Source organism: Ranitomeya imitator, chromosome 1 (genome assembly GCF_032444005.1).
Source record: "Ranitomeya imitator isolate aRanImi1 chromosome 1, aRanImi1.pri, whole genome shotgun sequence".
Classification (NCBI taxonomy): domain Eukaryota; kingdom Metazoa; phylum Chordata; class Amphibia; order Anura; family Dendrobatidae; genus Ranitomeya; species Ranitomeya imitator.
Genome location: NC_091282.1, coordinates 1124336022 through 1124353925, shown reverse-complemented (window position 1 = coordinate 1124353925; position 17904 = coordinate 1124336022).

The following is a 17904-nucleotide window of genomic DNA, read 5'->3' as shown; positions in this document are numbered from 1 at the left end:
CGCCATCTGGTCTTCAATTGTTTAACTGTGTATTAAAAATAAAAAATAAAAAAGGTTTTAGATAATATATTGAAAACGATTACGCAACCGTGTGCAATCCCAATAGAAGACATCACAGACGGTTGTGTAATCCTGGCATGATGGGTCACAGCAGCATTTTGGAAATACTTACGGAAACTAGTTTTGGCCTTTGGTGAAGCGCTGTCGAAGCCATCCCACAGCAATTGTGCCACCTCCAACCACAGACGCCGCAATATGCCCTGGTCCGCGTGCTGGGGGTCACGGCTGTCCCACAACGGGCCCCGTGCTTCTATTGATGCCACCATAAGGTCGATATTAAGTGGCTCATCCAGGGCCCGTTGTGAAACCTAAAAAAAAATAGAAAATATTAATGTTTGAAAGATAAAAAAAATTGTCCCTACCTCCTCCACCGCCACCTACTACACACAACACCACAACCTCCCACCACCCCCCATACCCGCAAAAAATAAAAAAATAAAAAAATTATAGGTTTGAAAGAAATACTTACGCTCCGTCCTGCAACCACAGCTTGGCCCCGTGGTCCCTGCTGCTGCTCCCTCTCTTCCTCCTGGTTCTCCTCCTCACTTGAAGAAGCCTGCAAAATAGTTTACCAAAAAGTTGAGTGACCCATCTACAAATGGCAGCGAATATAGTAAGCAATAGTAGATCATGGACTCACCGGACTCCTCAGCGGTGGGGTATTGCTGGAATCACTGCCGCTGGCCATGACTAATAATGCAAATCTGAAATAAAGAACAAAATAACATTGATACTATGCTCCTATGCACAATCCAGCAATAAATAAAAAAAAAAAAAAAAGTCATTTAAACCACAAAGAACATTGCACTCCAACTGAACTAAAGGTACCTTCACACATAACGATATTGTTAACGATATCGTTGCTATTTGTGACGTAGCAACGATATCGTTAATGAAATCGTTCTGTGTGACAGCGACCAACGATCAGGCCCCTGCTGGGAGATCGTTGGTCGCTGAATAAAGTCCAGAACTTTATTTCGTCGCTGGACTCCCTGGAGACATCGCTGGATCGGCGTGTGTGACACCGATCCAGCGATGTCTTCACTGGTAACCATGGTAAACATCGGGTAACTAAGCGCAGGGCCGCGCTTAGTAACCCGATGTTTACCCTGGATACCATGCTAAAAGTTAAAAAAAACAAACACTACATACTTACCTAACGTTGTCTGTCCTCCAGCGCTGTGCTCTGCACTCCTCCTGTACTGTCTGTGAGCCGGAAAGCAGAGCGGTGACGTCACCGCTCTGCTTTCCGGCTCACAGACAGTACAGGAGGAGAGCAGAGAAGCAGAGCGCAGCGCTGGAGGACACACAGCTGTAGGTAAGTATCTAGTGTTTTTTTTTTTTTTAACTTTTAGCATGGTATCCAGGGTAAACATCGGGTTACTAAGCGCGGCCCTGCGCTTAGTTACCCGATGTTTACCCTGGTTACCGGCATCGTTGGTCGCTGGAGAGCTGTCTGTGTGACAGCTCTCCAGCGACCAAACAGCGACGCTGCAGCGATCCGGATCGTTGTCGGTATCGCTGCAGCGTCGCTTAATGTGAAGGGGCCTTAACGCTGAGCAAACAACACTGCCACATTGATTAGATTAAAGAAACAATGGCAGAGACAACCCAATGCCAGAGTACAAAAGCCTAAAGATAAGAAAACTAATCTACAACAGACCCTATGTAGTAATCACAAAAAAGGTTTGTTTTTTTTTGTTTTTTTTTAAAAGTACAGAATGAACGGAGCAACACAAAAAACACAATATTTTTTTTGTAAGTAACAACAACACCCAAAAATTAAGGGCATAAACATTAATAACACACCGTACTTTACAATAAAACCGACAGGGACGGAGACAATAAAAGGCCATACAACGCCATACATCGCAACCAGAAAACTTACAACAATGTCTTTACACAACCACAGTGCTGAACATAATACACATCTTGCAATAAAAAATTAATAAATGTAATAAAAGGGCGCAGAATCATTCTATACTACCATACTTTAATATAAAACCGACAGGGCCGGAGACTATTAAACGCCATCATATAACGCAAGAATAAAACATCACAACTGAATTAAAAAAAAACCACCAAACCAAAAAATGGAAACGAAAAATCTATCCTAGAAAGAACAATAATCAAGGCCGCAGACAATGAAACGCCATCCTATACAACGCCATACATCACAACCAGACTAAAAATACCACAATATCTTTAACCACAGTGCAGAATATAATACACAACTTGCAATAATAATTTTAAAAAACATGTAGAAAATGCAGAGAATCATTCTATACTTACATCTCTGGACAGCGGATGAAAAGACTGTAGTAGGAGTAGATGTACTCTGTAGTGTAGCCTGCAGCAGAAGTGACAAACAATCCAACATTTTCTTTATATATGGGGGATGTTTTTCTCACTGTTTGCACTGTCTAGACACTGTCTAGACACTTTTTTGTTTCTTTTTATCTAACGACGCATGCGTCGCACAACGCACGCAAAACGCACACCCGCGACGCAAGTGCGTCGTCAATACGTTTCAATGGGAAATTATAACGCATTGACGACGCACGAGCGATGCAAGTGCGACGCGCGCGTTTTTTTGACGCTACAAAAATGCTACATGTAGCGTCTCCGACGCCACCCAGGTGCGGTGAAACGACGCATGCGTCGTGCGTTTTACCGAAAACGCACGACAACGCAACGCATGCGTCCCCAATGATAAAGATAGGGGCGCATGACGCATGCGTTGCCGTGCGTCGACGACGCTGCGTCGCATGATGCTAATGTGAACGTAGCCTAAAATACACATTTGTGGTATCATCGGGTTCAGAAAAGTCCCATATATCAAAATATAAAAACAATTAACCCGATCGGTAAACACCATAAATGGAAAAAAATTCAAGAACGTCCAAATTACGATTTTTGGTCATATTCCACAAAAAATGCTGTATCAAAAAGTCACACCTATCTCAAAATGGTATTAATAAAAACGTCATCTCGTCCCACAAAAAATAAGCCATCATGCAGCTCCATTGGCAGAAAAAGGAAATTGTTACAGGTCTTGGAAATGACGACACAACCCAAGAAATTGTGTTTGCAAACTTCTGATATTTTTTTTGCACCACTTAAAGGGAACCTGTCACCCCCCGAAGGTGAGCTAAGCCCACCGGCATCAGGGGCTTATCTAAAGCATTCTGCAATGCTGTAGATAAGCCCCCGATGTATCCTGAAAGATGAGAAAAAGAGGCAAGAACTGTTCTGTCCGTTCCCTCCTAAACTACCATATATATGGGGAGTCACCTAGTAAATAGGATCAAAAGCTCCCCCTGGTGGCCTAGAGTGTGAATGTGTTGCATGCTTGTGTTTACCTGGTTACAGTTATGCCTCCTTGCCTCCAAACATAACATCACTCTCCCTGTGAGGAAAGCAAGGCTACTGTGATGACCAGGACCCTGGGGCGCCACAACAGCTTCAGATAATTATATATAATTCATATAATGCTCGGACCTAGTGATGAGCGAGCATGCTGGGATAAGGTGTTATCTGAGCACGCTCGTGTGCTAATAGAGTATCTTCAGCGTGCTTGAATACTATGCAATCCCTACATGTCTCACGGCTTTGAAACAGCTGGGAGACATCCAACCACAGCAACTCGAACATTTTCCTCTGTTAGCACCCAAGCATGCTCGGATAACACCTTATCTGAGCACACTCACTCGTCATCACGGATCTTGTTGAACAAACATCTACATGAACGCTTAATGAACTGGCTGGCTGGACTGCGATGCAAACACCACTTAATGAATCAGGTGCATCTCTTAACTGGCATGGGCCTTCACCAGAAATGTTATTCCAGTCAGGAACTGGAATACGTTACTTATGAAATTTATACTACTATAGTGACGTAAATTTTGAATGAATTAGATAGGCGGACTTAGTTACGCCCAAACCACCAAATTTCCCAAAATTTTGGTGCAATTAGTAGTGCAACTTTTTTTTTTTTACAAAATAAAGGTGTTATATGTAGTGGTGGACGAACCCGAATGATAAAGTTTGAGTTCCGTACTGGACACTTACTGTCCGTGCACGGACCCTGAACTCGGACCTCTCCCTGAAGTCCATGTCACTGTTCAGGTTCAGCAGCCCGAACAAAGCTTGTGAAAGACTGGAGCGCAGCCAATCAACAAGCTTTTCCAGTGTGGGCACTTCCAGCTCAATCACAGCCATGTCAAGTATTGGCATGGCTGTGACTGCGAAATGTGGGGTCTCTCTCCCTCGTTCTTTTAAATTACATAAATAAATAATTTTAAAAAATGGTATGGAGTCCCCCCATTTTTAATAACCAGCCAAGCTAAAGCAAACAGCTGGTATTCTCAGACTGGCAATGGTCCATGGATATTGGCCCTCAATAGTCTAGAAATAACAGCCCACAGCCACCTCAGAAAAGGCGCCAATTCTGGCACTTTGCATGTGCAGTAAAATACAGACGCACTGCACTAATTATCTCACAGAGATATTTATTACTATGGACAGGCACCGGCTGGTGATTACTCTAATTAGCGTCACCTTCTCTCGCTGCTGTCAGCGGAACCAGTCATACGCTGACAAGAGTAGTACTCATCAGCTGACATCTGACCAATGGTAACCTTTTCACTGCCAGTCACAGCTGCAGGGTCACACGCTGTCATCTGTGTGACAGCGTGGGAACTGTAGCGCTGTGATCAGCGGTAACGTGTTAGGTTACTGCTGATCAGAGCTGGTGTTTCCCGCACTGTCACACAGATGACAGCATGGAAAACGCCGGATGTTTGGGCCCCCTATTGATTTGGGTACGGGTTCAGGTTTGAGTTCGGGTACCGTTCTGGTGCCGAATGGAATTTTGTTTACAGTTCGGCTGAACCACACTGACCCAAACATCCACGAGTCTGCCTGTCATTAGTCATATGCCAATTTTTCACTCTGCCAAAAACAGTATATGGTTCCTTTGTGGTCCAAAACTTCATCACAATGTATCCATTTATATGTTTGTAACAGAAGCTGCTTGCTGCTTCCAATGTAGAATTGGATCCCATTACCTTTTGGACCCCTCTGTGGCTGCGCAGATTGCACCAATGATATGTCTGCCCAGGGTCGGACTGGCCCATCGAGGAACCAGATGATTCTCCGGTGGGCCTAGGCACTGACATCTGCTGGCACAGTGAACATAAGACACGTGTGCCAGCAATGCGCATATCGACCACTCTCTGCGGTTGTCTAACTGAGAGGAGTGTTGACGTAAAAAGCCATCAGGGTGAACAGCGAACATGTCATCAATGATGTACGCACTGCTCTGCTGGGTTGTTAAACTCTGGCAGGAGTAGTAATGTACAGGCTGGGAGGACGTCTTGTTCGCGGATCCTCCCAGAGTTAGACAACCCTGGAGAGCAGTGAGCGCATCACTGATGACACGCTCGCCTGCTGCAGACTACTGCCCACAATTTGAAAGTAGCAGGACGCCGTTGCAGCCTGATGGCTTTTTATGCCACCGCTCTTCTCTGCGTTGCACAAGCAGCTCTTGATAAGGCTAACACTGACTGACCACAACGCAGCCAATCAGTGTTGGTTTTGTTTATGTCTGCTTCTCCCCAGCTGTAGAGCTGTGTTGTCATTCATAATCTGGCCCCCACAGAGTAAGCAGCAGAGGGACTTAGACAGCTCCCGGCTACAGCCGCAATAACTGAACGAGGGGCCAACTGCCAATCTAACAGTGAGTAAGTGCAAATGGTGGGCTTTTATTCATTGGTGAAAGACGGGAGGGGGCTAAGTCACTTAGGGATGAATGAGAGCCCCATTCTCTCATCTCTCCTTTCACCCCTGACTGCATCCCTTCACCCATGTCACCCTTGACTGAACCCCTTCTCCCTCTATCACCCCTGACTGCACCTCCCTCCCCATATCACCACTGCCTGAGACCCTTCTCCAAATATCACCCCTGACTTCACCCCCTCCCCGTATCACCCTAACTGAGCCCCTTTCCCTATATTATCCCTGACTGCACCCCTTCCCTCGTATCACCCCTGACTACACTCCCTCTCCCATATCACCCCTTACTGCACCCCTTCCCCCATATCACCCCTGACTGCACTCCTTCCCCATTATCACCCCTATCCGACCAAGCCCCATTTCCCCATATCATCCCCTCCCTGTATCACCCCTGACTGACTGAGCCCCTCTCCCTGTATCACCCTCAACTGACTGAGCCCCATCCAACTGTATCACTCCTGCCTGACTGAGCTCCTCTCCCCTGCTGCTCCCCCTCCCCATGTATCAGTCCGTATTGCACCTCCTCCCTCTGTATACACTCTGACTGCACCCGCTCACAGGGGACATGGGCTTCAGTGAATTAGGTGAGTATAACTTTGTTTTTTTTCATTTTAAATAAAAGTGTCAACGTCTTATCTCAATTAAAGAACTTTATTCTGAGTGTTTCTTTATTTACAATATGACTATGAGGTTAGTAATTGGGCATCTGATATATGCCTCTCCATACTAACCTCTGGGCTTGATGTCAGCTGGCAATACAAAGCTGACATCAACCGCACTACTATTACCCCACTTGCCACCGCACCAGGGCAAGTGGGAAGAGCGGAGGCTAAGCGCCAAAATTGGTGCATGTTATGGTTACGCCATCTCTGGGGTGGCTGAGAGCTGATGTTTTCAGTCTATATCCATGGCCTCTTCCTCGGCTAATAATATCAGCCCGCAGCTGTCTGCCTAGCCTTTGCTGATTATTAATTACTAGATTGTGGCCCGATTCTCTCGCATCGGGTATTCTAGAATATGCATGTCCCCGTAGTATATGGACAATGATGATTCCAGAATTCGCGGCAGACTGTGCCCGTCGCTGATTGGCCGAGGCAACCTTTATGACATCATCGTCGCCATGGCAACCATTATGACATCTACGTCGATACTGTGCCCGTCGCTGAATCAGAAATGTGAGATGTCTACGTCCTTTATGACATCATCGTCGCTGTGCCCGTTGCTGATTGGTCGAGGCCGGGCGGCCTCGACCAATCAGACGCGGGATTTCTACGTCCTTTATGACATCATCGTCGCTGTGCCCGTTGCTGATTGGTCGAGGCCGGGCGGCCTCGACCAATCAGACGCGGGATTTCTACGTCCTTTATGACATCATCGCCGCTGTGCCTGTTGCTGATTGGTCGAGGCCTAGCGGCCTCGACCAATCAGAGACGCGGGATTTCTACGTCGATGCTGTGCCGGTCTCTGATTGGTCGAGGCCTGGCGGCCTCGACCAATCAGAGACACGGGATTTCCAGGACAGACAGACAGACAGACAGACAGACGGAAAAACCCTTAGACAATTATATATATAGACTAGATGGTGGCCCGATTCTAACGCATCGGGTATTCTAGAATATGCATGTCCTCGTAGTATATTGCCCATTCACATAGTATATTGCCCAGCCACGTACTATATTGCCCAGCCATGTACTATATTGCGCAGCCACATACTATATTTCCCAGCCACGTAGTATATTGCCCAGCCACGTAGTATATTGCCCAGTCACGTAGTATATTGCCCAGCCACGTAGTATATTGCCCAGCTACGTAGTATATTGCCCAGCCACGTAGTATATTGCCCAGTGACGTAGTATATTGCCCAGTCACGTAGTATATTGCCCAGCCACCTAGTATATTGCCCAGCCACGTAGTATATTGCCCAGCCACGTAGTATATTGCCCAGCCACGTAGAATATTGCCCAGCGACGTAGTACATTGCCTGTTATGACCTGGTGGTTAAGAGGCCACACTGATATGACCTGGTGGCTAAAACGCAACATGCAGCGAGCTCTGAGAAGGTGGTATCTCTACTGACCGCAGTCCCTAATCCTAACAACAACACTAGAATTAGCCATGGGATGTTCCTGACTCTCCCTAGACACCTCTTCACAGCCTAAGAAATAACTTCCCCTAAAGAAGGAAATAGAAAGCTATCTTGCCTCAGAGAAAACCCCCAAAAGGAAAGATAGCCCCCCACAAATATTGACTGTGAATGGAGAGGGAAATTACGTACATAGAAATGAAATCAGAATTCAGCAAAGGAGGCCAATACTAAACTAGATAGACAGAGAGAAAAGGATACTGTGCGGTCAGTATAAAAAACTACAAAATCCACGCAGAGTTTACAAAAATGAACTCCACACCGACTCACGGTGTGGAGGGGCAAATCTGCTTTCCCAGAGCTTCCAGCTAGCCTGAATAATACATAGTGACCAGCTGGACAAAAAGAGACATAATTGCAAAACAATAGAGTCCAAACAAATGGACAAACAACAACTAGCAAAAACTTATCTTTTGCAGACAAGGACTGGCCATATGAGAATTCCAAGGAGAGAACCAAATCCAACCAAGAACATTGAAAGCAGGCATGGACTAAAGCCCAGAGCAGGTTTAAATAACAAACCCAGGCAAGGCGATTAGTGAAGGCAGCTGCTACAGCTACCTAAAGGAGCAGCAGTTCCACTCGAAACCACCAGAGGGAGCCCAAGGGCAGAACTCACAAAAATACCATTAGCAACCACAGGAGGGAGCTCCAGAACGGAATTCACAACAATTGCCCAGCCATGTAGTATATTGCCCAGACACGTAGTATATTGCCCAGTCACGTAGTATATTGCACAGCCACGTAATATACAGCACAGAGCCACGTAGTATATTGCCCAGCCACGTAATATACAGCAGAGAACCACGTAGTATATTGCCCAGTCATATAGTATACAGCACAGACAGGTAGTATATTGCCCAGCCAGGTAGTATATTGCCCAGTCACGTATGTAACAGGTTAAAAAATAAAAAAGAAACATACTCACCATCCGAAGAGCCCGTTATAGTTCCGGCGCTTGTGTGCGGTGTCCGGTCCCAGGATTGATATGAGCGCAGGACCTTCCATGACGTCGCGGTCACATGACCGTGACGTCATGGAAGGTCCTTCTCCCATAGCATCTTTGGAAGCGGAACCTGCCGCTTGCAGTGCCGAGGAGAGGACGCGATGGCGGAAGGTGAGAATAAGGTTTTTTTTTTATTATTATTATTTTTAACATTAGATCGTTTTACTATTGATGCTGCAAACGCAGCATCAATAGTAAAAAGTTGGGGACACACGGGGTTAATAGCGGCGGTAATGGAGTGCGTTGCCCGCGGCATAACGCGGTCCGTTACCGCCGGCATTAACCCTGTGTTAGCGGTGACTGGAGGGGAGTATGTTGGCGACAGGCACTGACTGCGGGGAGTAAGGAGCGGCCATTTTCTTCCGGACTGTGCCCGTCGCTGATTGGTTGCGGCAGCCATGACAGGCAGCTGCCGAGACCAATCAGCGAATGAATAACCGTGACAGAGGGACAGACAGACAGAAAGACGGAAGTGACCCTTAGACAATTATATAGTAGACTAGATGGCAGCCCGATTCGAAAGAATCGGGAGTCTAGAATCCATATATACTTTATTTATTCAAATGTAAGAATAATACAATCTAATATATAATTGCCTAGAATACTACTTCCTGCAATTTGTGCCAACTTCCTGTCCGGAGCTAATGTCCAGAGCTAATGTCCGGAGCTAATGTCCGGAGATAAGTGACGTCAACAGTGTCCAGTGTCTGATTGGTTGCCGCCTGCTGCGAGCGACCAATCAGAAACGTGCCGTACTGTGAGACACTCCGCCCGCCATTTTGGTGTGATTTTTGAATTTTTACCTCACAGCAAGTTTCTACTGCGTGGAGGCGGGCCCAGTAACGTTGCTCTTCAAGCTCCTGCCGAATTTCGTCAAAAAAATGATAATACCATTTACCAAAACGATATATATTTAGTTGTGAAGTGGTTCAGTGACATTTTCACACCAATTTTGAACTTTTGTTTGGTGTTTTCGCCATATACTGCCTATTATTCACTGACTGTTATACTGAGAGACTTCCGTTTATTAACCTCTTCTTTGCCACATTGGGTATATTGCTCTATTATTTGCCACATAAGGACATTGTCCATTATTGCCCAGCAATTTCTTAAATAACAAGAATTGTCAAGAGCTGGTAAGTGCAGCCATTTTTTGTTCTTTCTTACTATTATTTATTAATTGTATTATTCTTACATTTGAATAAATAAAGTATATATGGATTCTAGACTCCCGATTCTTTAGAATCGGGCTGCCATCTAGTTAATAAATAATAGTAAGAAAGAACAAAAATAATAGGCAGTATATGGAGAAAACACCAAACAAAAGTTCAAAATTGGTGTGAAAATGTCACTGAACCACTTCACAACTAAATATATATAGTTTTGGTAAATGGTATTATCATTTTTTTGACGAAATTCGGCAGGAGCTTGAAGAGCAACGTCACTGGGCCCGCCTCCACGCAGTAGAAACTTGCTGTGAGGTAAAAATTCAAAAATCACACCAAAATGGCGGGCGGAGTGTGTCACAGTACGGCACGTTTCTGATTGGTCGCTCGCAGCAGGCGGCAACCAATCAGACACTGGACACTGTTGACGTCACTTATCTCCGCACATTAGCTCCGGACATTAGCTCAGGACATTAGCTCCGGACAAAGCCACGGAAGTTGGCACAAATTGCAGGAAGTAGTATTCTAGGCAATTAATCTCCGGACATTAGCTCCGGACATTAGCTCCGGACATTAGCTCCGGACAAAGCCACGGAAGTTGGCACAAATTGCAGGAAGTAGTATTCTAGGCAATTATATATTAGATAGGGGACCCATATCATTTTTTTAGGGTCCCCCATTTAATATACAAGTAAGGGCTAAGTATTCAGCTCTGAGCTGATATTAATAGCCTGAGAAGTTCCACGTTTATTACCCCCTTCCCAGGCAAGAAACATCTGCCCCTGCTGGTTATTAAAATTTTGTGGGACCCCACAAAATTTTTGTCTTTAACTTATTTAATTATTAGCTAAATCCATGAACAACATTAAACTATACATGCGCTGCGTTAAATATATATGTGACTGACATCTTTCTCTATTCCATGTATATATCTATTTTATTCTGACGGGTCACACAGTGAATTTACTGTACTCGGCTGTTGAAATGTTGTTTTTTTTAGGAATGGATGTGTAAAAATCGGATGGCACATGCATGGCCCGTGTGCTGTGCAATTTTTTTTTTCTCGCTCCCAATGACATACATTGGCAAGTCTCATCCGATATACGTGGCAAATGGCAGAATGCTGCGATTTTTTTCTCAGTCTGCTCTGAGCTGATAAAAAAATCACAGATGAGCAGAGAATCATAGAATAACCTTAGATTACATTTGTCTGTTTTCTTGCAAATGAGTATAAGTTCTTAAGATGACTTTACCAAAAAATTGAGAGGGAGTGACCGGGACATGTGTGGAAGGAGGAGTGGTCAGGCATGAGAGAGAAATAAAAGCAAAATAATTGAGAAAAAGACGGTTTTCTCAAGGAAGACTGTTCTGCCCGTTAAAGCAAAAGACGATGTTAAATTTACTGTTGTCACTTTAATAAGCTGTAATACTCTGTTAGTGATGTCTAATGTGGTAATAGCACCATCTGGCAACATTTAATTGTATTAAAGTTATTTTGTTGTAAAGCTGTCAATTACATTGTGGGAGAAACCAATGCATATTAGGTAAGAAGGTCCTGGTGAAGCAGTCATTTTGTAAGAAGCAGTTTAGAAGAACAGTTGTGTAAAACTTTATCCTGCGTTATTAAAACTGCATTATCCTGGATAAAACATATCTGGTAAGGGAACTATGTTTGTTCTGTAGTATTGTGTATTCAGAATTGTTGTTATATCAGACAGTGATTGTTACTAAGTCATGCGTTCACTTGTACAAGCTCCATCTTGCTGTGTGCTGTCACTGTTAATTGTAAATGTCATAGTTATGTGATATTTTAAGCTCAATACTTATACTTGTTATTTGTATTCTTGTAGTTTTCCCACATTCATACATTCTGATCCAATACATCCATCTGTTGACCAATAAACAAGTTGTGCTACAGAGAACGGTCTTCTTATTTTGTAAGATAGAGACGGTTTATGCTGTAAGTCAGAATGCACATGATGAGAATAGGTAAGACGGCAGAACAAAGATATACTGCAAACTGTGATATATATGCAGAATCTGCTTGGTAACCAGCCAGACTCTCAAGGAAAATATTTCCTTAGTCAAATACATGACAAACAGACAAATAACAGGTCTTTGTTATTTAATCTGAGAGAAGGATGATGTAGGGCAGAGACTCTGAATAAAGTTATGTGTCACTTTCTGGGCAGCTTGTTGTAGTTTCAATAAAATCAGTGTTTTATCAGCAGGAAACTATCACTACAGCAGATGACGATCTTGTGCCATGTTATCCTCCTGCTCTGTGTAGCCATGTCCACACCACTGATTGTCAGCTTTTTGCCTATGCACAGTGTACATGCAGCGCCCCAGAGACGTGGTCGTTGCAGTAGTATCGCTCTGCCACTAAGGGGAGTGATGGTACGTCTGATGGCACTAAAGGAGTTCATCTGACCAGGTATCACCAGCACACAGTACACTTCACACTCCGGCCACTAAGGGGAGCAAAGGGTTTTGTTTATTAGGCCACTCCTCACACTGGTAAAACTAGGGGTTGGATAGGAAGTTAGTCAGAAGACTGGGTTTTGTCCAGGAAACATCCCGTGGCAGGGGATGTTGCGGGGAAGATTCAGGGGGGTCCCTGTCAGGTGTGGGAACCTGGCAGGCACCTAGCGACAAGGATAGAACGTTACAGAGCCGCGCCTGCGCTATCTGCGGCGGCATCTAAAGAAAGGACACGAAGCAAAGGATATTATGGACAGTGAGAAACGAGATCAAAGCACAAAGGAGAGCCAGTAGGAGTCGTGCCCGGAGAACGGCAACATCCTACTGAGGCGCGTAGCCGGTGACCGGAACCCCGATGAAGTAACTGACTTTATGCCTTACTTCAAATACCGCAGGACAGTTAATTATAGGTTGGCTGTCTACCTTACATCACCTACGCAGACATAGGGGGCAAACGTGGAGAGGGGCGTCTCTAGGGTCTCAGAATAGCTCCGAGCCTTCCCGTCAAACGGGTGCGTCCTAGCCATAACAAACCTGGGGGACGAAGAATAGAAAGAACAAGAAAGAACTAGAAAGAACGAGAACAGAAGTTGTGAGGACTATCCCGAATGCTCAGCAGGGAAGCACTACAACACACAGGCGCTAGTGGTAGGCAACGATTTCCACCTGCAAAGGGAACTCTGGATGTGCCTCCGGACCGGCCGGTCTCAAACAGCCCTGTTGACAGTGCTCTGGATTGAGGATCCTGAAGCCTTCAGTAAAGAGGTAAAGAGACTGCAACCTTGTGTCCTCGTTATTCACTGCACCTCACACCATCGCCATCTACATTATCGGGAAGCCCTGGGGACATACTTCACCTGTGGGAAGGTATACCATCTAGCTGCCATCACATCACCCCAGTGGACCCCAAGCAATGTCGGTCTCCCTGGCCGAATACCACAGGTGGCGTCACGAAGCCTTAGCTGACTTTCATCATCCCTTTTATTGGACGCCCCTTAGCAGGGTCACGGACCGGGTCCAGCCACCGTGACAACCCCAGAAGTGAGACAGAGAGGACTGGTACCAAGTAACCTGTGGCCCTGTGTCTGGGGGCGCTCCATACACAGAAAGCTGTCAATCATCAGTGATGTAGGCAGGGTTATACAGAGCTCAGCATTTAGAGAACTGCTAGAACTGAAGAAGAGGAAACAATATGTTTATCAAAAGTGCAGCAAGCAGCCCAGTCAGTGATACATTACTGGAATCATGGTCTCTGCCCCTACATTATACTGTTCTCAAATTACATATAAAAAACTGTTGACACATTCCATTTAAAGGTAAAAAAGATATGATATCTTATTAGAACATGTAACTGATGTGAATGGGATGTCAAACATCCATTACTTTAGTTTAAAGGGAACCTGTCACCCCGTTTTTTGAGATTGAGCTATAAATACTGTTAAATAGGGCCTGCGCTGTGTGTTCCTATAGTGTATGTAGTGTACCCCGATTCCCCATGTATGCTGAGAAATAACTTACCAAAGTCGCCGTTTTCGCCTGTCAATCAGGCTGGTCAGGTCGGGAGGGCGTGGTGACATCGCTGGTTCTTCCTCAGCTTTACGTTGGTGGCGTAGTGGCGTAGTGGTGAAGACACAGCGCGCGATCTGCGCTGTCATCCCTTTCGTCGGTGGGGGCGGCCATCTTCCTGGGGCCGCGCGTGCGCAGATCGAGTGCTCTGCTGCACGGGGCTTCAGGAAAATGGCCGCGGGATGCCGCGCGTGCGCATTAGAGATCGCGGCGGCCATTTTCCCAAAGCCGAGTTTGCATCTCGGCTTTGGGAAAATGGCCGCCGCGATCTCTAATGCGCACGCGCGGCATCCCGCGGCCATTTTCCTGAAGCCCCGTGCAGCAGAGCACTCGATCTGCGCACGCGCGGCCCCAGGGAGATGGCCGCCCCCACCGACGAAAGGGATGACAGCGCAGATCGCGCGCTGTGTCTTCACCACTACGCCACTACGCCACCAACGTAAAGCTGAGGAAGAACCAGCGATGTCACCACGCCCTCCCGACCTGACCAGCCTGATTGACAGGCGAAAACGGCGACTTTGGTAAGTTATTTCTCAGCATACATGGGGAATCGGGGTACACTACATACACTATAGGAACACACAGCGCAGGCCCTATTTAACAGTATTTATAGCTCAATCTCAAAAAACGGGGTGACAGGTTCCCTTTAAAATGGTCTATAATAATGTTTCCTAGAAAGAAATATTCAGGATCTGATAATCCAACGTTACGAATAGGTCTATGTGACCTCACATTGTACTGGTTCTGAAAAGTGGTAATATCTCCGCACTCCTTGTGTGAGGCATGTCTATTAGTGAAGCCATAAAGAGAAATCCGTTAGGACAGAGCATTTATCATTCACATTATAATGCATGTAATGTACACTGTGGGGAAACAGGAGGGAAGTGGTTTTACAGGGTAATTGGGGTCGTCTACTGACTTACACTATTACGGTATACTAAAAGCCATTTTAATGCAAATGGCATTCACATGCCTACAGCTAATTTATATTAACCAACATTTCCCCACAAAACCAGAAATAGAGGAGTTTTATCTTCAGTCTAAGAGTTATGGGTCGAGACATTCTAAGAATTTACCCTTGGGATCAAGTCTAAAACAGAGAGGAGGGATGAAAGCAAAAGATATGAAATGAACACAGCTATAAATTCAGTATTTAGCCAGATGGAGAGGTGTAAAAATAACAGGGCAGAGTTATTAATGGATTTACGCCAAGAGGCACATTACAAAGGAGGCGGAAGGCAATGCCAAGTCTGTTTTAAGTTAGCTCCTTATTCTTCTGCAAAACGTGCTCCCTATTGAAGTTACGCCTAGTTACAGATCTACAGTTTTTGGCTCCTAACTAAATAACTTATATAAAACAAATCATGAAGCATTGATGAATCTGACTTAATAGTGCGATCCATCAGGTTCTGCGATAGTGTCTCAATCTTTTAGAAAATTGTCTCTTTGGAGAGGAAGAGAACTAGAACTCTAGCGCCAGCTATAGGGAGTACCAATCCTAAAAGTCAATATCAAGCATTGCCACAACACATAGGATAAAAGACAAAACTAAATCTCAATTTGCAGACACTGTGTTTCGGGGTACTGCCCCTCATCAGTGCAAAGTGTAAAATCTGGTTTGGCTGAGTGATGACGTCTGACCGGGATCCAAGGGGTAACGTTTCTACTTGTGGAGAGTGACATGTCAAGCCTGATATGCCGAGGTGAGGAGACTTTTAATTCTCCTCTGGGAAATATGCAAATTGTCTCTTCTTTTTGAAAGAATAGCAAAGCAGGCACTTGAAAAAAATATGACAATGAGCATCATTTTAATGCTCTCCTGAGCATACTGATCTCTGCACACTACTGCTCTGAATGTATCAGATAAGTAAAAAGTATGGCTTACTCTCTATGTATATAAGGACTTGTGCACTGAATCGCACTCTGTCGAATGTTATTCAATGGGGCAGTAAAGATTAAAGATTTTTTTCACTGACCAAATCTGTGTGTGAAAAAAAAAATTGCAGCATTCACTAATTTCTTTTGTAAAGAGATTAACCCATTAATGTCTATAGGTGCTTCAAGAAAATCGGATGCCATACAGAGCCACAGCATAGCATCCAATTTTTACGGTTACATAGGAAACTGTAAATGGTCTTGTAAATGATTAAAAGCTTCTTGTGATGCTGGTTATACGTGCTTCTCATGGACAAGCCGTGAAGCAGGAGAGTCAAGGCAGAGGGGTAAGACAAAAGAGTAAATGGGTCACAGTCCGTGGTCAGAAGTTCAAAAGAGTAGAGGATCAAGACAAAGGGGCTAGGCAAGTGAATAGTCAAAAGACAAGGTCCGAGGTCAGGGAGCAAAAGATCCGAACAGCAGAAAACAGAAGCACAAGGCACATACAACACCGATCTAAGCTACAACTGGCAATGGTCTGACCACTGCCAACCAGCTAAATAGCCAGGCAATCACCCTGAAAGGTTGACAGTTGAAGGACGCCCTGCAGGCCCAGCCTGTGATTTGGCAATCCTTAATTTCCATGGGGATAGCCCAGCCCTCTCTAGCTCCTGATTGGGCAGCTGGGCTATCAATAATTAACATGAGGATAGTCAGCATACCCCAGTCCCTGGTTGGGCTATCCTAATAACTATACTGACAGCCCAGTGCGCCCCTGCCATCTATTGGGCGGCTGAGCTATCACTCACTGTGTCCTTAGAACACATTGAGCATCAGATTCATGACACAGCTGTTATAGAAAGACAGACTGCACATGAACCTGAAGACAAATGAAAAGTGATAAAAAAAATCATCTGACTTTTCTGGATAAAACTCTAATTTTTGCATGCTTCTGTGAACCTACCCTAAGAAACATCAGAAGTCTCCTTGTCCATTATTTGTTATTCAACCACAACACAATCTGCTTCCAGGAGCAACAGAAATGTGTCTATGGTGGAGCTTTGGGCCGGACTTCCACCCTACAACTATTGTTATTTTACACATGGCAGATATTTGTTTTGAAAAAGAAAGGTAAATTATATTCCTTATTTGTTAACAGTTCTGACAGTTGTTTCCCTACAGACAAGGTGCACAGGAAGAAGAGTCTGAAGAACAGCGTTGTAAGTTCCCAGGTATGTGTGCCCTTATTTAATAGGCAAAACAGGTGAAATCCACTGCCTGATTAAACCCCGTGGAGGCCCCCAGGCAGGCAAAATCTTGGGGTCCCAACAACAAATTATTTTCTAACAACAATTTTAATACTCGAATACATTTTTTTTTAAACAGAACAAATAGTAAGTTAATAAAACTTAATGACAAGCCAATCACATGGCGGCTGCTGCTCTAATGCTCTCGAATTCATAAATATAACCGACAGCCGGAAAATTGTGTCACTGCGGCTGCTGTAATGCTCACATTGGAGCCCTGTGGCTCCAGCTCGCCTGCAGCATCAGATGGCTGAGCGGCCACATTCTGTGCAATTTATTTCAAATCAATCTTATTTCTCATCCATTGTGTTGGGCCACAAACAACATGAGGCCCATGGGGTGGTATCTCCTACACTTAATTGGTAATAATCTAGCACTGCTGAAACCCACACACAGTCTTTTTAAATGAGACCCCTTTTGCTAATGTGCTGTTGGACAAATTAGTAAAGGTGGTTGTCCAGTCTTGGGATGGAAGTCTGCAGTTCCTCTGTCTGAGGGCAG